We start from the raw sequence: 23,568 nt of genomic DNA, 5'->3' as shown, positions 1-23,568 counted from the left end.
ACATAGGAGGCTACTGGCAAGATATGTTCCTTAAAGGGTCCTCAGGATTGGAACTTTCCTGTTGATCCTCCAGAGACAGCATTTGCTAACCTTCAGGTATGCAAATTCCATTCCGCTCCCTCCCCCTGCCCAGACATTTGGGGAAATGGCAGGTTAATGGATGACGCTATGAGACCCAGTCCATGACTCACTGAAGTCACTCGAAGACTGGTGGTTTTGTGGTGAGTTAGGGTAGTTGATAGGTTATTTTTAATGGTCAGGCCAGCTTTATTTATTTATTTATGCAGTAGCTAGGTAATCCATTAAGTATGTTTTAGGTCCGACATTTTGTTAATTAGGGTCAAACATCCAGAACTAGGATGTGCACTAAAAAGAAAATTGAAATAAATAAATAAAACATTGGAGGCCCTGCTGGTGCTGGTAGGATCGAATTGAATATAGATCTATTTACGTTTACTGATCTCTCCTGAAAAATAGGAACCTAAAGTTAGGCGCCTAACTCTATATTTAGGCACCTGCCCAATTTTCTAAAGTTCTGAGTATCCAAATATTCACGTTCGTCTCAAGATCAATATGTTTGATTCCTACTTTTTAAAATCTTAGCCTAAGAAATTAATGTAGATAAATTAAAGCCAAGATTTCCATATGTGCGTCTACAGTCAGGCTCCAAAATCCATATTTAGGAAACTATTTTGAAAGTATTTTTGAAAGATAGAGATATATTCAAGGGAGTAACATTTTCATGAGTGATTTAGGAGCGTAGGTCCTATTCCAAAAAGTGACTTAGGCACTTATCCCAGTATATCCTAACCTATTCAGGGTTCTTAGACTAAACTCATGACCATAATATCTGAGCACCTCCCAAAAGTGCATTAATCAACGTGAAGAACACTTTTTTCTCTCCAAAGCAAAAATTATGTGAAGTATTTTATAAATTATTTTTATTTCTATATTCAATGTCTCCTATGTTCTATATGTTTATTATTGAAGGTGCAAAAAAGTGCACCTGGCACTTGGAACAGAAAGTGGTGAGATTTGAGATGGTGCTTATATCCTGTCGGATTTATTCCACTGCCTTAGAGCAAACTTGAGAAAGCTCTGTCTGCTTTATAGACAAGCTTTACCCTCATGGCTGACCACTCCTTTGTACTTGAGGAGTAAAATTGTCAATCACAATGCTCATCCCAGAGTTTCAGGTGATATTTTAGCTACCTGAGCCCAGACCACTGAATTCCTTGGAGATAAAAACAGAGAACCAGAATTTGATTTGATATTCTGTGTGACACCAGTGAAGAGAGCAGAGGACAGATTTGATGTGCTCATGGTAGCCCAGTGCTGCTTAGGAGATATGCTGCAGTGTTCTGTACTGAGTTGAAATTTCTTAAGAGCTAAAGACTTAATGCTCCTAGAATATTTCATTTATGTTGCCCAGCCTAGGGTGATAAAGCAATGTATTTCTGAGGCCAGATCTGCCAGGATGGGATGGAGTCTCCTAGCCAACCAGAGATTGTAGAAAGCTTTATTCTTCAACACTTGTTTGTAGGAGCTTAACATCAGCAAGGAATCCAATAGTAATTCTACCTTCACTATGCAAACCCATATAACTGCATATGTCCCAATCCTGCAACACGCACATGCTTAACTTTACACCCTGTGAGTAGTTCTGTTGCCTTCAGTGGGACTTCTCACAGTGTGTAAAGCTAAACACATGCATAAGTGTCTGCAAGATCGAGGTCGTAGTTTATAAAATTGATTCCTTGAAGATGTGCTCCAGAAGATTTAAAAGATATGTAGTGATGCATGCCTTTGTGAAGTATCATCTCTGTACATGCTGGTACAGTTCAGAAGAACCATAAATTGTTTGAATTGTCAGGTTTACTAGGAACATCCAAGGGAAAACTGATATCTCCTAAAATAAAACAGTTTCAAGTTTTTATTAATTCAGTGGATAGCAATAGTCCTAAAAAGTCTCCCTATTTAATTTTATACAGTTGTACTATATAGACTTTTCTTCTGCTCACTCACAACTGTGAAAAAGCATAAAGCTCTTATTCTATTGTCTGGTCATACCAGAAGGAAGACAGGAGGCATATCAGGAATAAAAGCAGATTTCTTCTGTGCATGGCTGTCCAAAGAATCTCCCAATAACTTTTAACTAGGTCTTTCCTGGTCAGGTATTTCACTTTGCCTGAAGTATATAACATGTCATCAGGTCTGGGTATAGGATGTGCATAAGGAACTGTGACAGCATTAAGTTTTCTGTAGTCAACATGAAACCTTACAGTCTTATCTTTTTTAGGAACCAGCTTAACAAGTGAGGTCCAGGAGCTGTCAGACTCTTTAATTATATCCATATCCAACATACTCTGTATTTCTTTACAAATTTGCTTCTGCACTTTGCCAGTGGTTTGGTGTGGCCTGCTGGGGCCAGCTGGCATCCCTCAGTGTCGATCCTATGGAGCATCTAATGAATCATCCCTGGCATGCTAGAGAATACCTGCTCATGACTTTGCAGCACAGTTAAAGTTTCTGCCCTGTCAGTCTGTGTTAACTTTTTACATATCTCAGTGTTCTCAAGTGATGAGCCATCCTGGCATTCAGCCATCAGATCAATGAGGTGTTGTTTCAGACTCTCCCTCAGCACAAATCATATTCACAATGACTTCGCTATTGTGATAGGCTTTGAGTCTATTTATATGCACAGTCTGTGGGGCAACCATGCTGTGGGGTCTCAGTATGCTGTACATAGCCTCATTTCCTCTTTCCACAACCTCATAAGGTCCCTTCCATGAGTTTTGCATTTTGTGCCTTTTTACTGTAACACAGCACTAACTCTCCCACCTCAAATGTGCACTGGAAAACCTACTCAGATAAAAATAGTGAATAGGTCTTTTCCCAGTCCATCAGCCTCTGTATTAGAGCAACAGCTTCTGGGTCTCTAGGGGCATAGTCCACTGCTGATATGGAGCCAATAATATCCAAACTTCCCCCAGAAGTTGCTTCACACCCCTCTGGGCTTCTCCCCAAATCCATCCTATCTGAATTCTTAATTATCAGACACTCAAACCATTTCCCTATGATCTATCATCCCCAAAGGTGTGAAACCCAACCGTTTACCACCCAGAGTTCCCCTCATTCCAGGGGACTGCTGACACATATCACCTTATGACACATATCACCTAATTTCCCTTACTCAGACAAGCACAGGATTCTGTCACCCCTGAAGATGTGAAACCAGATCTCTTATCCCTCTGAGTCTTCCCTGCTCTCAGTGAAGTACTGGCCCACAGCTATTTACCTAGCTGTACCAGCTCCTTGCAGATCCTGGGTGACAGCACTTTCTAGCTGTGCCACAGACACACACAGCACTGACTCAGTTTCCCTGGGGAGCGTTTTCACCTTCGACCACTCAGTCTGGTTATGGTGGGCTTGTACCTGAGCCCTTGGACTCAACCTTGTTACATCATTGCTGAAACAACTTGCACATCAAGCAAAAATTTCCCATTCCACGGTCAGAAGGTCAGAACAACCGTTAGTGTCCATAATGAGTCAATGACTCAGGCTACAGGCTGAGCCCTGGGGTTCATCAGACCCACATCTGTTCACCATCTGGCCCCTGATCAAGCACACCCTTATGTCCTTCCACCTGGGTCCTGTGGGAATGACTTGATCCTCTTCTTCTGTTTTGAGCTGCCTGCTTTTGTCCTGGTCAACAAGCTTCTGTTGCTCAAGCTCTGCCTCTTGGTCTGACACATGGCTTCCAGCTCCGATCCTCTCTCCTCCCCGCCAGCCTTTTCCACTCCAGTTTCCACAGCTCTGGACCTCTTACCTTTGCCACTGCCTCTGCGGGATCATCTGGGGAATCATCTGCTTGGTTTCCTGCATGACATGTAGGACAATTTCTGATCCCCAGTTTGGAGCAGGTGTTGCACACTGCCTCATGGCCACTAGCTCTAAATTCTTCTGATCAGCTGATGACAGACCTCACTGTGCACACAGCTCTTCTAACTGCTTCTTGGTGAGCTCAACATCTGTTTCTTTGCTCAGCCTGCCTTTTTTGTTGATTACTCAACTTTATAGGCTTCTTTTTTTTCCTATTTCCTTTATCCGAAATAAACGAACAGAAAATAACAAAACTGTAAACTTTCATTGGCTGTTTCCTACCTTCTCGCTTGTGAATCACTTAAAAATCTATTTTACCATTGCTGGAAGTGCAAACCTTAGCTAATTAGCAATCTGTGAGTGTCCTGCCAACTATGCCACTGTGACACTATCTTGGGGCATCCAAAACTGTAGGTCACCTTGTTACCCCTCTGCCTTAGCAAAAGAGAAATTTGCTGGTGCTAAACTGAGTGACAACTCCTTACCACCCCAGTTTGTTAGGCAGTCAAATAAACTCCTTAGAACTCTGCCACCCCTTACTTTGCCTTGCAGGTAACGTTTGGTGCAGCCCAGTTCCTGAACACTCTGGAAGAGTATCCTCTGCAGTATCCAGCCCTCGTCACTGGACACTCACTGAAATTAGCAAGTCCACTCTCTCCAAAGAGACAATATGCACACCAGCCTGTTAGCTCAGCTGAGGATTTACATTTATAGAATATAGTTGTTTCTATAGATGTATAAGTGCAATCTATCAATTTTGGAAGTTTGGGAAAGGTAGAATTTCATACTGACCTAAAGAAATATGTTGAATGCTCTTGGCATTAAAAATGTAAAGGCTGCAGAAAGTCACACTTTGTCTGTGTGTCAATGCAATTAAGTGGGTTTGGAAAATGTTATTAATCCTATAACTGTAAAGTGGCAAATATCTACCCACTCTTTAAACAATATTGCACAGGTCAAACAGGGTTTAACCCCTGGTTAAACTAAAGAAGATTGAGAGAGGGCTATTTAAATTGTGCACAGCCATTTGAGGTTAGTGATCTTTGCCCAAACCTTTTTTGGATGCAAAACCTATTTGCACTATTGTCTTGTGAAAGATACTTTAATTACTGATGTATTATCCTTTCATCCTTTTTTCCTGAGAAGGTTGGGGGTGGCATATATCATCACTGGTACACCAGAGTACAATGCTTCAGAAAAAGAGAAGAGTTCTACTTTTCTGCTTCTTTGTTATTCAGGGCATGTGCAATGCCAGGTGCAGAATCACTGTCACAGTTGCCAAACTCTGTGGATGCTGTTGTTATTTTTTCATATGTAGACACTCAGGAATTAACAACATAATTGAGATTGGTCAAGCCTTTCAAAGTTCTTGTCCTTGAAATATGCGCCATAATTTGTTTACATTTTTTTCTCTACACAAATTGGATTTGTGCACTCGGATTGAGAAAACATTAGAATTAAAATGCAACCCATCCCATTTAATTCCAATAAGTTTACAGATCCCTTTATTTTAAATCAAATGATATTTTTGTTGTGTTGGGTTCAGTAGAAATATCACCTAATACTAAGACTGATTAATTCATTGTTATCTGATTAGAGGACTCTTAGAGTTCATCCCATCAACATTCTTGCAAACATAGGACTTTTTACTACAGCTGAAATTTGTGTGACACTCAGAATACCACACAATACAAGACCGACAATGCATGCAGGAGCTCCCATCAAAATGAATAGGAAACTAGCCCAATTTCTGGAGACCTTGTTCTTGCACCTCACAAGACCCTTTTACTTTACAGTCTTCACTGTTCAACTGTCTGTGTATGTGTAACAACAATATATGCAAGAACGGGCCACTGATATAGAACAATCTGAATTACAGGGTATTTTATTGCGTCCAAATTTATTTGGATATTTTATTGCGTCCAAATGCAAGGTCATACTTTAAACAATAAAAGATGTAGACTATACTTACCGGATATGTAATCGTATCATGGAATGCAAAGACTGAGAAGGACTCTGGTTGTCTGGTGGATAACCAAAAGACTCTGAACTCCTGTTGTGATTCTGTGACAAAATGGGCTAATGAGATCCATGAATACATGAACAGGAGCATCAAGAAAGAGATGGGTTATTATATTACCTTTGTATACAGCACTAGTTAAAACACTACTGTGTAAGATTCCTGTGCAGTTTTCTGCCTTCCCAGAGCAGCACTCTTGGGAGGGAGGTTGTAATTCAGTCTCCCTATTCAGATGCTTCAGAAGCAGTACAATATCTTGTTGCCTGTTGCTCAGATCAGATTGTATTGTCATGATTGTGCTCTGGTTTTGGAACTGAATGCCAGTGGAAAGACTGTGTAACTTCGTGTACATTTACTTTCTTCTGCTGATTAATTGATCATGATTCATTTTGGGTAGGGATAGTCATCAGCAGCACAGTTTAGACCCAGTTACAAATTTCTCCAAAGTTTAGAGGTGTTTGTATCTAGGGATTTTGTTCAGGCTTATTTATATTTTGGGATGAAATATTACATTTATTTTAAAATATTATTGTGAAAACAGTCTTGTAAGTCATTTATAGGATTGTATGAATTGTTGCAAGATTCTTATTTTAAAAGTCTTGAGAAAGTATAAGATCTGTTTCAATTTGTTGGAATGGGATAAAAATAGAGTATGATGTATGTGATTCTTACTCAACAACTCAAAGCTTCAGGTTAAAATATTTTACAGGCAAACTGTATACCTTGAGACTGAAATGGATTTCAATTTTTTTTTAAAAAAAGAAAATGTCTATTTATGTGTAAATTAAATAAAACATTACCTTTTCTGAGTCCCAGAGTGTGTCAACTGTGTCTTAACAATTGATGATCCTACTGGCCTATAAAACCCAACTGAAGAATTGGTGGTAAGGAATCTTAACTGTATCTGACAACTGAAATAGTTTAATCTCTTAGCTATAGTCTTGAAGGTCATTTTTAAGTAGAAAGTTAAAAGTAAATCGTGAGGTGAACTTCATCTTATTTCACTAAATCAAAAAAACCCCAGGTCCATTAGAATTAACCAGAAGGATTAGCTGCTACCCATCATACAACATTATTGCTCCTCCCCCGCTCCCCAATGGAATCCCATCAAAGTCAACTGGAGTCTTTCCATTGATTCCAAAGGGCTTTGGATTAGGTCCATAGTTCTTGTTAGAAACTGAAAGAGGAAAAGGAGAAGATATAGAGTGGGTATTTCAAAAGCACTCACTATTGGCCTAAATTTGCTCCCATTGAATTAAACTGGAACTTTTCCATTGATTTCGATGGAAGCTGAATTAGGCCAATTGCTAATTTGAAACTCCTACTGCCTGAATATTTATAGCTTTCAGAGTAGCAGCCATGTTAGGTCTGTATCCACAAAAAGAAAACGAGTACTTGTGACACCTTAGAGATTAACAAATTTATCTGAGCACAAGCTTTCATGAGCTACAGCTCACTTCATCGGATGCATTCAGTGAAAAATACCGTGGGGAGATTTATATACACAGAGAACATGAAACAATGGGTGTTACCATACACACTGTAACAAGAGTGATCAGGTAAGGTGAGCTATTACCAGCAGGAGAGTGGGGGGAGAACGGGGGAAAGCCTTTTGTAGTGATAATCAAGGTGGGCCATTTCCAGCAGTTGATAAGAACGTCTGAGGAACAGTTGGGAGGGGGGGAATAAACATGGGGAAATAGTTTTACTTTGTGTAATGACCCATCCACTCCCAGTCTTTATTCAAGCCTAAGTTAATTGTATCCAGTTTGCAAATTAATTCCAATTCAGCAGTCTCTTGTTGGAGTCTGTTTTGAAGTTTTTTTTTGTTGAAGAATTGCCATTTTTAGGTCTGTAATCGAGTGACCAAAGAGACTGAAGTGTTCTCCGACTGGTTTTTGAATGTTATAATTCTTGACATCTGATTTGTGTCCATTTATTCTTTTATGTAGAGACTGTCCAGTTTGGCCAATGTACATGGCAGAAGGGCATTGCTGGCACATGATGGTATATATCACATTGGTAGATGTGCAGCTGAATGAGCCTCTGATAGTGTGGCTGATGTGATTAGGCCCTATGATGGTGTCCCCTGAATAGATATGTGGACACAGTTGGCAACGGGCTTTGTTGCAAGGATAGGTTCCAGGGTTAGTGGTTCTGTTGTGTGGTGTGTGGTTGCTGGTGAGTATCTGCTCCAGGTTGGGGAGCTGTCTGTAAACAAGGACTGGCCTGCCTCCCAAGATCTGTGAGAGTGATGGGTCATCGTTCAGGATAGGTTGTAGATCCTTGATGATGCGTTGGAGAGGTTTTAGTTGCGGGCTGAAGGTGATGGCTAGTGGTGTTCTCTGATTTTCTTTGTTGGGCCTGTCCTGTAGTAGGTAACTTCTGGGTACTCTTCTGGCTCCATCAATCTGTTTCTTCACTTCAGCAGGTAGGTACTGTAGTTGTAAGAATGCTTGATAGAGATCTTGTAGGTGTTTGTCTCTGTCTGAGGGGTTGGAGCAAATGCGGTTGTATCGTAGAGCTTGGTTGTAGACAATGAATCGTGTGGTGTGGTCTGGATGAAAGGCAGGTAGGTAGGCATAGTGGTCAGTAGGTTTCCGGTATAGGGTGGTGTTTATGTGACCATCACTTATTAGCACTGTAGTGTCCAGGAAGTGGATCTGTTGTTTGGAGTGGTCCAGGCTGAGGTTGATGGTGGGATGGAAATTGTTGAAATCATGGTGGAATTCCTGAAGGGCTTCTTTTCCATGGGTCCAGATGATGAAGATGTCATCAATATAGCGCAAATAGAGTAGGGGCATTAAGGGATGAGAGCTGAGGAAGCGTTGTTCTAAGTCAGCCATAAAAATGTTGGCATACTGTGGGGCCATGCGGGTACCCATAGCAATGCCGCTGATTTGAAAGTATACATTGTCCCCAAATGTGAAATAATTATGGGTGAGGACAAAGTCACAAAGTTCAGCCACCAGGTTTGCCGTGACATTATCAGGGATCCTGTTTCTGATGGCTTGAAGTCTATCTTTGCGTGGAATGTTGGTGTAGAGGACTTCTACATCCATAATGGCTAGGATGGTGTTTTCAGGAAGATCGCCGATGGACTGTAGTTTCCTCAAGAAGTCAGTGGTGTCTCGAAGCTGGGAGTGCTGGTAGCATAGGGCCTGAGGAGGGAGTCTACATAGCCAGACAATCCTGCTGTCAGGGTGCCAATGCCTGAGGTGATGGGGCGTCCAGGATTCCCAGGTTTATGGATCTTGTGTAGCAGATAGAATACCCCTGGTCAGGGTTCCAGGGGTGTGTCTGTGTGGATTTGTTCTTGTGCTTTTTCAGAGAGTTTCTTGAGCAGATGGTGTAGTTTCTTTTGGTAACCTTCAGTGGGATCAGAGAGTAATGGCTTGTAGAAGGTGGTGTTGGAGAGCTGCCTAGCAACCTCTTATAGAATCATAGAATCATAGAATATCAGGGTCGGAAGGGACCCCAGAAGGTCATCTAGTCCAACCCCCTGCTCGAAGCAGGACCAATTCCCAGTTAAATCATCCCAGACAGGGCTTTGTCAAGCCTGACCTTAAAAACCTCTAAGGAAGGAGATTCTACCACCTCCCTAGGTAACGCATTCCAGTGTTTCACTACCCTCCTAGTGAAAAAGTTTTTCCTAATATCCAATCTAAACCTCCCCCACTGCAACTTGAGACCATTACTCCTCGTTCTGTCATCTGCTACCATTGAGAACAGGCTAGAGCTATCCTCTTTGGAACCCCCTTTCAGGTAGTTGAAAGCAGCTATCAAATCCCCCCTCATTCTTCTCTTCTGCAGACTAAACAATCCCAGCTCCCTCAGTCTCTCCTCATAAGTCATGTGTTCTAGACCCCTAATCATTTTTGTTGCCCTTCGCTGGACTCTCTCCAATTTATCCACATCCTTCTTGTAGTGTGGGGCCCAAAACTGGACACAGTACTCCAGATAAGGCCTCACCAATGTCGAATAGAGGGGAACGATCACGTCCCTCGATCTGCTCGCTATGCCCCTACTTATACATCCCAAAATGCCATTGGCCTTCTTGGCAACAAGGGCACACTGCTGACTCATATCCAGCTTCTCATCCACTGTCACCTCTAGGTCCTTTTCCGCAGAACTGCTGCCTAGCCATTCGGCCCCTAGTCTGTAGCTGTGCATTGGATTCTTCCGTCCTAAGTGCAGGACCCTGCACTTATCCTTATTGAACCTCATCAGATTTCTTTTGGCACAATCCTCCAATTTGTCTAGGTCCTTCTGTATCCTATCCCTCCCCTCCAGCGTATCTACCACTCCTCCCAGTTTAGTATCATCTGCAAATTTGCTGAGAGTGCAATCTACACCATCATTTATGAAGATATTGAACAAAACTGGGCCCAGGACCGACCCCTGGGGCACTCCTCTTGACACCGGCTGCCAACTAGACATGGAGCCATTGGTCACTACCCGTTGAGCCCAACAATCTAGCCAGCTTTCTACCCACCTTATAGTGCATTCATCCAGCCCATACTTCCTTAACTTGCTGACAAGAATACTGTGGGAGACCGTGTCAAAAGCTTCGCTAAAGTCAAGAAACAATACATCCACTGCTTTCCCTTCATCCACAGTACCAGTAATCTCATCATAAAAGGCGATTAGATTCGTCAGGCATGACCTTCCCTTGGTGAATCCATGCTGGCTGTTCCTGATCACTTTCCTCTCATGCAAGTGCTTCAGGATTGATTCTTTGAGGACCTGCTCCATGATTTTTCCAGGGACTGAGGTGAGGCTGACTGGCCTGTAGTTCCCAGGATCTTCCTTCTTCCCTTTTTTAAAGATTGGCACTACATTAGCCTTTTTCCAGTCATCCGGGACTTCCCCCGTTCGCCACGAGTTTTCAAAGATAATGGCCAATGGCTCTGCAATCACAGCCACCAATTTCTTCAGCACTCTCGGATGCAACTTGTCCGGCCCCATGGACTTGTGCATATTCTGTTCATATTCTGACCTATTCATGATGACAACAGCACCTCCTTGGTCAGCCTTTTTGATTATGATATGAGAGTTGTTTCTGAGGCTGTGGATGGCATTGTGTTCTGCATGGCTGAGGTTATGGGGCAAGTGATGCTCCTTTTCCATAATTTCAGCCCGTGCATGTCTGCCGAAGCACTCTATGTAGAAGTCCAGTCTGTTGTTTCTACCTTCAGGAGGAGTCCACCCAGAATCCTTCTTTTTGCAGTCTTGGTAGGAAGGTCTCTGTGGGTTAGTATGTTGTTCAGAGGTCTGTTGGAAATATTCTTTGCGTTGGAGATGTCGAAAATAGGATTCTAGGTCACCACAGAACTGTATCATGTTCGTGGGGGTGAGTGAAATTTGCCTGTGTGCAGAAGGCCAGCACAAGGCCCACAGTTAAAACCTACGCAATCCTTAAATTGAGAACTAGAGTGGAGCCTAAGTGGTGCATGGGCTTTGTGCTGGCCCTCTGCATAGGGGTGAGTTTCACCTATAATTAGTATAATTGTAGAAAACAGCATAGCTTAATGAATAATTTAGAAACAGAAAAATGGCCAAAATTGAAAGCTTAAAAGGTTACACTTATTACAGAGATTAACAAAAACACATTGAGTGTGGTAGGATCTGAGAGTCAAATTTCTTTTCATTTGTCTTTCAAACTGCTACCAATAGCATCTAAATATGTCCATTGCAGTTTTTAATTGGAGCAGAGATTTGTATAAATAAATAAAGCAAATGTAAATGTACATATAATGAAATCTAGTTATTCATCTCACTGGTATCAGTGGACATATATTACAATATAAAACCAGAGAAAGACAAAAGGCCAGTGGTGAGAGTGCCCCTGAAAATGTGAAATAAATCCACTGAAGTCAGTGGAGTTAACTGTGGGATTGTACTGGTGTAATTGAAATTCGAATTGGCTCCAAAGTGTTTGGATAATCCCTAAAAGGCAAATGTCTTCAGCTGTCAGTCTACCATGTTGACCTGTCAGTGTCACATAGTAATTAAACTGCAGATGGCATTCATGCCAATATATAATTGCTGTGATCCTTATTGCTGACATGTCAATATTTAACTTGCATTAACCTTTCCTCTGAGGCTTACAAATAGTGCATCTGCACCTTGTTCGGGCTTATTTTTCATGTCATTACCTTGCAAGGCATACAGATTTATAATGTCATTTTGTGATGGATTCAGACCACTCCTTCTTGCCTAGTGAGCTGGACAAAGGCTAAAATAACACTGGTTTATTATGTTTTTTCAGCTCTATCCACAAGCCACTTTTTGAGCCACTCTGAGAATTTATATCTTGAAGGCCATTTCTCTGAAGCTGAGCATAAGAATGCCACTGTAATGAATTATCAACAGACTTTGGTGGAGAATGACACGTTGTTCTATGCTTGTATCAAATACTATATCATATACTATAGAAAATTCATAGTTTATGGATTTGTTTTGTCTTCTAATTAATTGCCAACAAATGAGGACAAGCAAAAGTTCAGGTGGGAATAGCCAGAGCAGTGAATGCTCAGCATCTGTTAAAATCAGGCCACTAATTTAAGTGTTTTAAGCGTCAAATAACATCTCAGGGATTGTGTATGACAAGCATGTGCCACTGAGATAGCCAACTGTATAGAACAATGGTACACCCTGCCGGGCCGTATGGTGCAGAAGCATGGACAATGAGAGCATGGCAGGTTCAATGCTTACAGGTGTTCGAGATGAGATCTCTTTGCACAGTAAGAGGAGTTACACAAAGAGACAGATTTCTAAGTGAAAGTAGTAGGATGAAAGGTAAAGTCTGTGATGTGGCTAATAAAATCTGGGAAGCATTACTTTTCTGATTCAGACACATACAGAGAATGAATGAAGGGGACCTGGTGGTAACATGGCAGGAGTGGGTGGTAGGAAAGAGACCCCGAGGAAGTGATGGATGGATTGCATCAAAGAATATGCAAGCAGCTGGAAGCAGCTGGACCTTAGTACCATGTTAGACAGACAAAGACTGTGGATGCTTGCACGATGACCAGACCCCAGTTTTGGGGATATGGGGAAGAAGAAGAATTCAAGTGCTTATCTTTAGGAACCAAGTTTAAGAATTTTGGCCTTTGGGCTTAAATAAAAATAAACAGAGGTTTGTAAACTTACACTAGTTTTACAAACTCTGCGAGTCCACATGCAATTTCAAAAGTACGGAGGTTGTCCAGTATTCTACCCTTTAGAGGCTCACTGTTAGCATCCTATTACAGAGTTACTACCCTCTTTAACACAAATGCTACTGAACTGAAATTTCCTCTAGGACATGCTAAATATGTTGGCATTTCAAATTTTGCATGTAATGTAAAAATATTTTATTCTGTTTAATATCTGAGCAGAGCCCAGTTGAGCTGAAACATCTGATACTTCAGCTACCTGCATAATAAAGGAAAATTACAGGTTTGGGCAACACTACAAGTATACCACTTTGAAGGATGTGTTAAAATTCTCCTTTGTGCTTTTAGCACTGGATGATTTATAGAGATTACAACTACATTATACTCTTGCTTAAAATTAATCTAATTTATCACTTACCATTGTACTTCTTGGGGTCTTTGCTCTTGGGTCCCCACGAGAGTTGCCATGGTATAGCTTTAAAAAGTAGTGAGTATATATTAAATTGATGAATGCCAGGAAATCATGTGGAGTGTGCACTATGAAAAGTACCTGACTCAAATTGATTAGCAGTAAATTAGTAAATTAGTAAAGCAGTAAATTAGTAGTGAAACATGCACACAATTCTCTTTGCTCAATGTGCAAAGCAACTATACTGCAGAATCTTAGCATCATGAAATTCCAAAGCGGAACCCATTTTGTGAAGAAATTGCTGTAACTACGAAATGTTTGAACATTTTTTGGAACTATGTGTGGTAGAGATTACAAGAATTAAATTAATCATTACTATGGTTACATCAACACGTACAGTAATAGTATATAATGAGATGTGATGTGCCATTGCAAAGAAATTACAAAGATGTGTTTGACTGAAGAAATGCCATTGCCAATATGTTCTTTTTTGTCAAACATTCAAATTATCTGGAGTTCTAGAAAGGTTTAAGATCCAGGCTGTCAGCCTTAATTAGTTACCAGGATCACTTCTCAATAGTTATCAATTTTTTTGGAATATTACTGAAAAGATGTATAATGCCTGAGTTTAGGAAGTAAAGGTCTTTTAAGATAAATGTAGAAACTAGTTTTCTTGCATGGAAAGCTTGTCAATAATATTTTACTTGTAATGAGGTGCCCTGAAGGCAGGTGTGGTTGCATTCAAACTATTATCTCCCTTCTCTTTGATATAATGGCCATGTTATTGCCATACAATTGTAAACCCAGGTCTGATTTGCTATCCACTCTAACCTCTAGGTCTTTTTCAACATTACATTGTGTCCATTTCACTCTTTCTTTAGATATCAAATTTTCAGATTTTTTCACTCGTGTGCATTTTTCCAGTATGAAATTAATTTTGTTTATTCCAAAATTTCTGATCTCTTTTAAGGCTCCTTTTCATTACTTCTCCAGCCTCACAGCTGTATTTGCAAACTCATCACATGTGGCTGTGGCTAATAGGAGGAGGCCTAGTGACATTAGGGGCAGCTTACTTTTGTGGTCAATTGACCAAAATGTGTGTCACGTAGCATTTCTCCTAATGTCTAATGGAAATACGTTCAAAAATGAATTTTCCATTTACAAGAAATTTTGACATTGCAAAATTACTTCCATTCCAAATTGTGGAAAAGTCAACATAGCAATTTTTTTGTGATATGAAAAATTCTAAAAAGTTTCTAATTGGTAAAGTTGAGATGAAAACTTGTGACATTTTCAATAATAATAATAAAGTGAAATGGAACAGCATTTTTTATTTCAAAATGACATTGAAAAATGTTATTATGAATCAATATTTGAAAATGAAATGACATTTTTCATTTTGAAATGTTAACTTACGAGCACATTTTGTTTTGCTACTCCGGATCAGAAAATTGAAAAATGTCATTTTCTGTATTTTCTGATGGGGAAAAAAATTTCATGAAAAAATTTGGATCCACTCTAGTCTGAGGCCATAAAATCAGGGAAGAGAAAAGAGCTTATCAGAAGCTTGTTAATCATCTGAGTTAATGCACCAGCTGGTGCAACAGATTCCACACACATCATGTGTTTCTGGTTACAACACATGCATATTGTAGTATTCTGCTGAAAGCTGCTGCATTCTTGCTACCCGAGTTTCCTTCCTCATTTGGTGTCCTTACACTTATATCACAATTCTGACAAATGGTTCATACCTCTGTTTTTACCTTAATAAATCAAGGTGTGAGAATACTAATCAATTAAATGTATTAAGCCAGTGAGCAATAAGGTGGGTACCCATTTGCAATTGGTGAGTTGGGACGGGTACTACTGCTGAAACAAAAAAAAGCCAAGTGTTTTGCTATGGTCAGAGAGATTAGGCTTGAGACTAAAAGTTAATAGGTTTCTAGTCCTGGCTCTTACATGTTCCTCCTGTGTGATATTGGACAAACCCTTCACCTCTCTGAGCTTCATCTGGAAAAGGTGTGGGGAAGCAGCAATAATAATAATGTAGCTCATAGAAGGGTTGGGAGGCATAACTAATAGTTGTTCCAAAGTGATATATTAAAGCAAAGTATTAGTAAGTTAAGTGGCAGAGATGGGAGTAGAACACAGAAGTTCCAGATTCTTAAATGTATGCTCAGTGCCACTGAGGGAGCCACCATAATCATGTCCCCTTCTTGTTCCTCCTGTCACTGCAGGTTGAAAATTCACATTTACAATTTTTCATAGATCCCATAGATTTTAAGGCCAGACAGGACAATTCTGATCATCTGATCTGACATCCTGCATAATGTGGGAACATGCTTCCGTGTGAAAAATGTCCAGTTTATGGGTGTGAATTCATGTGAAATAAATTACTGATAAATTTTGCAGTAATTTTTCTGAATATGTCATCATCAGTTTCACACAGCTCCATTGAGATGTATTAGACTTAGAAAAAATCTTTCAGAAAATGCAGGAAGCCTCATGGCTTGAAACATGTAGGGCATGTCTACACTGCCATAAAACACCAACTGCTGACTCGGACTCATGGGCTGTGGTCTGCGGGGCTATACAATTGCAGACCTCCAAGCTCAGGACCCTAGAGAATATATGGTTTAATTCTGCTCTGGTATGAAGGTGAATAAATAACCAAATTGATCTTTCTCCACATCTAATATCTATGATAATGTGACACCATGACCACATAAAGAAAAGGAGTACTTGTGGCACCTTAGAGACTAACCAATTTATTTGAGCATGAGCTTTCGTGAGCTACAGCTCACTTCATCGGATGCTCATGCTCAAATAAAGCTCATGCTCAAATAAATTGGTTAGTCTCTAAGGTGCCACAAGTACTCCTTTTCTTTTTGCGAATACAGACTAACACGGCTGTTACTCTGAAACATGACCACATAGTTCATATTGTCTGAAACTGCTTACTTATTCTTTAAACAGTCAAATTCTTAGGTATGCTATTCATGTCATTATTGTAAAATAATAGGTCACCACAATCTAAAACACAGTTATCCCTTCCCATTTGTTTAAGGCTGGATGTTCTTAAAATGAAGATATGGAAAGATGTGCCAACTGTTCAGTTACAGGAGGAAAGTAATCAGGGAATGCATTGAATATTATTTAGCTTTTAATCAGGTTTAGGGAGGACTTGTATTTGTCTTTATAAAAGGTTATATTTGCCTTATAACTAGATTCTGACTTTGTCCTTGAGTTGTTCTCTTCAAAATTTTATCATAACAGTTCTTCATTTTAAAGTTATAAAGAATTCGGAGAATTGCTCATGGTATTTGGTAATGTTACAGATGAAATAGTGTTTGTATTTCATTTAATTGCTAAGTGGGATTTTATTGACACAACTGGTACTAATTTATTCCAATATGTGATCAGATTTGTCATATAGTTATACATTCATATGGTAATGTATGCCACATATTTAAGAAATTTTACTTGTATTCATTTTTTACTTAGATACGGTATGCATTATAAAATGTTATTCAGATTGTTCTGTGTTCTATTTGGTGCACGTCATATTCTATTTTGTTCATACAGTATATGCTTATTCTCCATACAATTTAATCAATTCTCATTTAAAATAATCACTTTGGCATCAAGAGGGCAAAATGTTAACTGAAATTCCCTGTTATGTTATGTTTATTTTTTGACTTCTTTGCAAGAACAGAATAAATAAATGCAAACCTCACTTCTGACATACACAAACAGTCCTAAAAATGCTAGTGTCTGAGCTTTAGAAAAAGATCAGGGGTAGTTTCTTGGCTCTGTTGAAGCCAGTGGGAATTTCATCCAGATCTTTATTTCCAGTCCAAATCAAAATACATGTGTTGTTTCAATTTTCTACCTATTAGGAGTTTCCACAATTCCCTTTGCAGATCTCAAAGTCTCAGTCTGTCTATGTCCAAATCTATGTTGGGAATCATTAAGAAAGATAATAAGACAGAAAATATCATATTGCTTCTATATAAATCCATGGTACTTCCACATCTTGAATACTGCAGATGTGGTTGCCCCATCTCAAAAAAGATATATTGGAATTTGAAAAGGTTCAGAAAAGGGCAACAAATATGATTAGGGGTATGGAACAGCTTCCATATGAGGAGAGATTAATAAGACTGGGACTTTTTAGCTTGGAAAAGAGACCACTAAGGGTGGATATGATATAAGTCTATAAAATCATGAATGGTATGGAGAAAGTGAATAAGGAAGTGTTATTTACCCATTCGCACACCATATGAACCAAGGGTCACCCACTGAAATTTAATAGGTAGCAGGTTTAAAACAAACAAAAGGAAATATTTTTTTCATATAACACACAGGCCACGGCTCTGCCTAGATCCTCTGCAGAGTTCTGAGCTGAAGCCCTACTCCTGACACACGTGTCCCAGCCCCTCACCTGGCATGTTCCCCACGCTGGGGCTTGCAGTGGGATCCAGGGAAGGCCCTTCATGCTGTATTTTTCAGTGTCTGTGCCACAGAAATCTTCCCTTGGCTGCAGCTGAGCCTTTTAGGAGCTCTTTACACTGCTCTGGCCCTATAATCTGATGTAAAGGTGCCAGAGTGGGGGTAAGGCTCTCACCCTGGATGTTTTATACCCACTGAACATAAATGAAGTGATACTTAGTTGTTGTTGTTTCTGGTTAAATATTAAACAGTCCCTTCGAGATCTGTTTCCAGTTGCCTCAACTGTTTCATCAGACGTGTCATAAAGGTCCCTCCAACTCAGGAGTAAAAATATACAAATGGATAGCGACACAAGTAATTCAAACCCAGAATATTTGGTCTTGATTTTCATGTGTACTAAGGCCATTTTACACCACTCTGGCATAAAGTGGCCTTTGTGTGACTGAGAATCAAAATGTAATCAGATTAAACTGTCACACAAATATAAACCTAAATTGTTACCATCATCACATTTTCTGTAAATGAAAACAGAACTGCTGTATCAGAATTGCTCTTCTGGCTCAGACCAATGGGTTATCTAGTGTTCAGTCTCTGGCCTTCAACAGCAGCTAATACCTCATGCTTCAGTATTAGGCTAAAAACTCCCACAAGGCATAGGTATGCAGCATCATACCTACTGGGGAAGCATCATTCTTACCACATGTAGTTAGTGGTTGTTGTATGTCCTCAAGAGGATGGTTGATAAAGAGTTGTCAATTCTTATCCTAGTTAATATTACACCCACAAAAAAAAACAACCCAAAAACCAAAAAACCTTATGCTAAAAGTGTGTGACCGCTTCTGGTTCATCCCCTCCAACTTGTCCCAGTCCTGTCTCTTCCCCACCTAGGGCTCCTCATTCCAGTCTCCACTCCTCAGCCTTCTCTTCCCATTCCCAGTCTCCTTGTAAAGCAAGTTCCAGTCTCACCTCTTCCAACTTCCCCTCTCAGTCTCCCTCCCACTAGCCAGTGCCAGTCACCCTTTGCCTCCAGCTCCTCATCCATTCTGTCTCTCTCCCTCACCCTGGCTTCTGGTCTCACCACTAGCCCCAAGTCCCAGATTCCTTCCCAAGGCTCTTTATCCAATCTCAGTGTTCTCCAGCACCCCCCAAATACCTTGTCCAGGTCTGTTTGTCCAGGCCATCCCAGTTCTCTGCCACTCCCTAGCTCCTCATCAGATCTGTCTCTCTTCCTCCATTATCTCCTTCCCCGATCCCAGGAGTTCTCAGTTCCATTCTCCTTGCCCAGCCACTCCCAATCTCCTCTGGCTCCTCATCTAACATAAGACTCCCCTCAATCTATTAGCTTCCCTCCCTGGCTTCGTCTCCCAGTCTCTATGCCCAGCCAATCACAGTCCTCACAGCTCCCAGTGCCAGCCTCTTGCATTCCCTCCATACCCCCAGCTACCAGTCTTCTTTTCCAGTCAGTCCCGGTCTCTTCCCAGGAGCCTTGTCCCAATCTATTCCTCCACTCTCACAGGACAGGCTTTTGTCCCTTCTGCATGTGAATCAGGAACTTTATCCTCCTGCCTGGACCCAGCAGGGAGGGTCATGGGAGCACAGTCAAATGCTGATCAATGAGTATAAATGCAACTGTTATAGCAAAGAAACAACCAAACTCTAAAGCCTTTAAAAGGAAAGATGCATGGATGCAATGATTTAAAGGCTATACATCAGTACTTCTACAGTGAAGATGACAAAAAAAAAAAAGTCCTGAAGAAGTATTTCTAGGATTTGTGCTAGACATGAGCACAAAGCCATTTGCTGGTATGATTGCCACACCAGGACAGCTTACTTCATTGCCAAAAAAAAGGCTTTTTATTTTCATCACCGTGTGACCTGTTAAAATTTCAATGGCAACCAATTTGGGGACATCCATCATAGCCACTGCAATGCCACCATGCACATGGGTGTTGAAATGGGAAAGAAATGAACAGTTAATTTGTGAAATGTAAACTTTCTCTCCCAAGTGCCTGCTGAGAGCTCTCCTTTCGAATGTGTGTGTGAGATAAATCAGCTTTCACGTTCTATTGCAATGCAGAGACTGTAAATAAAAATGACTACCACATATTCCCGGATTATCTGGAAGCTAAGAAGAGGAACACAGCACAGGCAATACCACACCTTTCTTCTGAATTTCCGGTACAAAGGAAAAAAGAACAATGGTAAAAACTATGGAAATTATGGGACAAAATATCTTCTGCGAAGCAAAACTGTATGTTGGTAATGAGAGGTAGAAGAGGATCATGTTAAGACACATTATACCCATCACTAATTCTTTCAGTCATTTTTGGAGAGCCCAGTCCTAGTGATCAGATTTTATCAACGTTTATACATGTACGATTTCTGACTATTAACTTTATCGAGATGAAGGACGAGAGAATACCAGTTAAAGAGGCTGCAGCTTTTGGTGTGTGGAAATATTAAGATGCAGCTGATATAAAAGATTTATGGTTTCAGTGAAGGTTTAGATGTCTTACCTTGTTTTTCACTGTACTCCAGCATAGGCAAAGCTTTTCTATAATATCAAATATTTTCCATTTAATAATTGACATTTCAGTTGTAAGGGCTGTGTTCCATAAAGACCTACTGATAGTCTTCTGCAAAATTTAGGGGTGACTTTTCAGGTTTGACGTCGCTACTTGAAACAGACCCTCAATTGACCATGCATGAAGTGGACTTGAGACCAGACTATGCAAACCACCATTTAATCGTATAATTCGCACAATCCAGGTGAACAAAGGATAATACTGTTTCTAATTCAGGAAAATCAGAAGACAGAAATAAAGCTGTAACCTCTGAAGCATTCTCAAAGTATGAATTAATATTTTGTTCTTTAATTGCCTTATCTTTAAAACACTGGGTGACTATCAGAGGATGGGGAGAAAAGATAGAGATTATACAATGCTGTCTCCATGAAACTGACTATGACCCAAAATAGCCTGAAGTTATTAATATTATAAATCTTCTGCAAGAGATTTCAGTGGATGTAGTTCATAGTCAAGAAGGCAATTTAAAATAGTATCAGGAAACAAATCTTATAAACCTGCACTAGTGTCAAATTTCCTAGTGCTGCGAGTATAAAAATAAATGCTTCTACTTTGTTCCTGCAAATCACTGAATAAAATAAAATTTAATAAAATGAAGGTGGCAACAAGGAGTAAGTACTATAGTGTTTTCATAGTCAATCAAAATCACAAACCTTTAAATTCTTATTAAGAATCTCAGTAATACACATTGTTACGGTAACATATTACGGTCTTTTAGTGTATAACATGCCAATTAAGTTTCTTGATATAGTCAAATAACTGAAGTTACAATGAGACAATAAAATCAGGGGGCCTCCTTTATTTTATTTTACTGAATCTTAACGGAACACTTTGAGAAGCATTTTTGCCATTGCCAGCAGTATCAAAATTTCGATATATACTCTGTGCCTCTTTAAAGCATTCTTGTTGTACTCTGCCTGCAGTGCTTTCTGGATGTGTTTGAATATTCAGCCACAAAAACCTTGGGGAGCATCACAGTTTGAACAATATTTTATTTTCTGCTTTACAAGACAGTGCACATTTTCAGACTCTGAAAAACCCAGCATCCTACAGATGTCACATAACTAACACATACCCTCAAGCTATTATTGAAACAAACACATATTTATTATGCAAACATTTAAATGACTTGTTATGGTGCCAAAATGTCTCAGGACAGAAACTAATTTGATGCAGTCTCAATAAGGGCCTAAACCGTTCACTTTTCCCCCAGGGCTCAGACATCCTTGGCAACGTTATGAAATAGCTGTGAGCTGGAATCAGATGACAGAAAGGCTTGAGTGTGTTTTAGAGTGCATCAAACTTTCTTCTGTATGCACTAGAAGCCAGATTTGTAAATAATTTTTTTCCTTGCAACCACATTTTGCCCAGGGATACAAAAAGACAGAATTAGATCCTTGAGATACTATTTGGAAAATACCTTGTTTTATTAGAGTTAGCACAGAACTAGATAAGGCGCTAGAAAATCATACTTGGGAACGACAGTTCTTACAACATTCACCATACTGTACTTTCATCACCAGCTGCAGGAACTGATTGCAAGCCTGTGTTATCTGCTGCAGTTTTCTTGATAATTCCCCAGTTAGTTAAACTGGAAAGCACTATGACTGCGGCACAATAATCTATTCATTTAGTTAAGAAGGAAAGTAGATGCTTACCTATGGCATTCACAGCAGGATCACAGGGCATCCTGTTGTCAGTGTTCTAGTATTCAAATGAACATAAACTTCTACGGGATGGTTTAAAACCAATAATCAAGGAAAAGACAAAAGAAAAGGAACAATGAGAAAGATAACATTTTACTTGCAGGCCTGACTGCTTGACTTGATTTAACCTGAACATAATTATGGGCACTGTAATGGTCTTCTCTGCATTATTTATCGCCGGTGATACTGGATATGATGGAGATTGAAAATGGGTACAGATAAGGGCACGTTATTGTTTTAGTATATAGCCAGCTGTGCCACCTGTCTCGCCTTTGTGCACATGGTCATGCCAACATATCCTCAGCTGGTGTAAATTGGCGTAATACCATTGACTTCAATGGAGCTATGGTAGTTTACATCAGCTGAGGAACAGCCACATTATTCTCATCTTGTAAGGGGAGGAGGACTGTAATGTACATTTCTTTCAAGTAACATTTTATAGAAGGGAGGAAACGTGAAATTTCAGTGAGAACTACTTAACAGTAATGCCATCTGCAGCACTGCACACACACATATGCACACGCTGCATTGTATATGAAGGGGCATATCCTTTCAGAAATGGCTACAACCATCTTTATAATTGACTGAGAAGCTGCTGGCACTAGGAAGAGCAGGAGCTACCTCTTAGTGCTAAACAGATCAGTACAAACTGTATTGGACAAAGCACTGGAGAATAATCTGTAGGAGACAATCATTTACTGCCTCTTGGGGAATGGGCTAGATTTCTTAAAAGGTCTTTTCCACCTCTAATTTCTTTGATTCCATTAAGTACGCTGAAAGTTTATTTAGTTTATTCTTGGAATAAGCACCAAGAACTCCCAGTGAAATTTGAGCCAAAGTTTTTAAAGGATCTTTCTTTGTATTGTTATTTTATTATTATTTTATTTTGGTTTGTAGAATACATTAATCAGTGCATGTACCAAAAGAATAATAATTAAAACAGCATTTTACAAAACTGGCACAATATCTCTCTCAAGCCATTAGCTCTCTTAGCCTCTACTGCCCCTTCTGATCCTGACACTACACCCTTCAGAAAAACCAGGGGAAACAGGTAGAAGGGTCAATATACTGTGAGGATCATGACATCCTGACTCTGGTGATGCGTGTTTGGGTTAGTTCTAGAGTCAAGGATCTCTCTCCAATGATGCCCTGCCAGCAACCCTCTCTTGTGGAAATTAGTTAATTCAAGTGTTTAAAATGCTTGAAACTGCCACAGAATCTCACAAGCAGAGAACCAATTTAACCTGAATACCTATATTTCTAACCTCACCATAACAGTGTTTCTGGATATATAGTCACATGCATATCATGGGGGTTGTGAAATCTTTATAGCCATTTTGTGTCCTCAGTTCAT

At 39.9% G+C, this 23,568-nt stretch overlaps 1 long non-coding RNA gene across 1 annotated transcript in view; it reads right to left on the bottom strand.

The window, feature by feature from the left end:
* The window catches only part of LOC311519704, a 43,726-nt gene extending 30,187 nt beyond the window's left edge, over nt 1-13,539 (bottom strand). The window contains exons 1-2 of the long non-coding RNA XR_014711354.1: nt 13,481-13,539; nt 5,855-5,946 (exon numbers count right to left, since the gene is read on the bottom strand). This is a non-coding gene — a long non-coding RNA (uncharacterized lncRNA). The remainder of the gene's footprint in view (nt 1-5,854; nt 5,947-13,480) is intronic.
* Between the last annotated feature and the right edge of the window lie 10,029 nt (nt 13,540-23,568).

The sequence above is a fragment of the Lepidochelys olivacea genome, assembly GCF_965140295.1.
Source record: "Lepidochelys olivacea isolate rLepOli2 genome assembly, chromosome: 4".
Classification (NCBI taxonomy): Eukaryota; Metazoa; Chordata; order Testudines; family Cheloniidae; genus Lepidochelys; species Lepidochelys olivacea.
The sequence above is the reverse complement of the archived record's forward strand: the minus strand, read 5'-3'. Positions and strand labels throughout refer to the sequence as shown.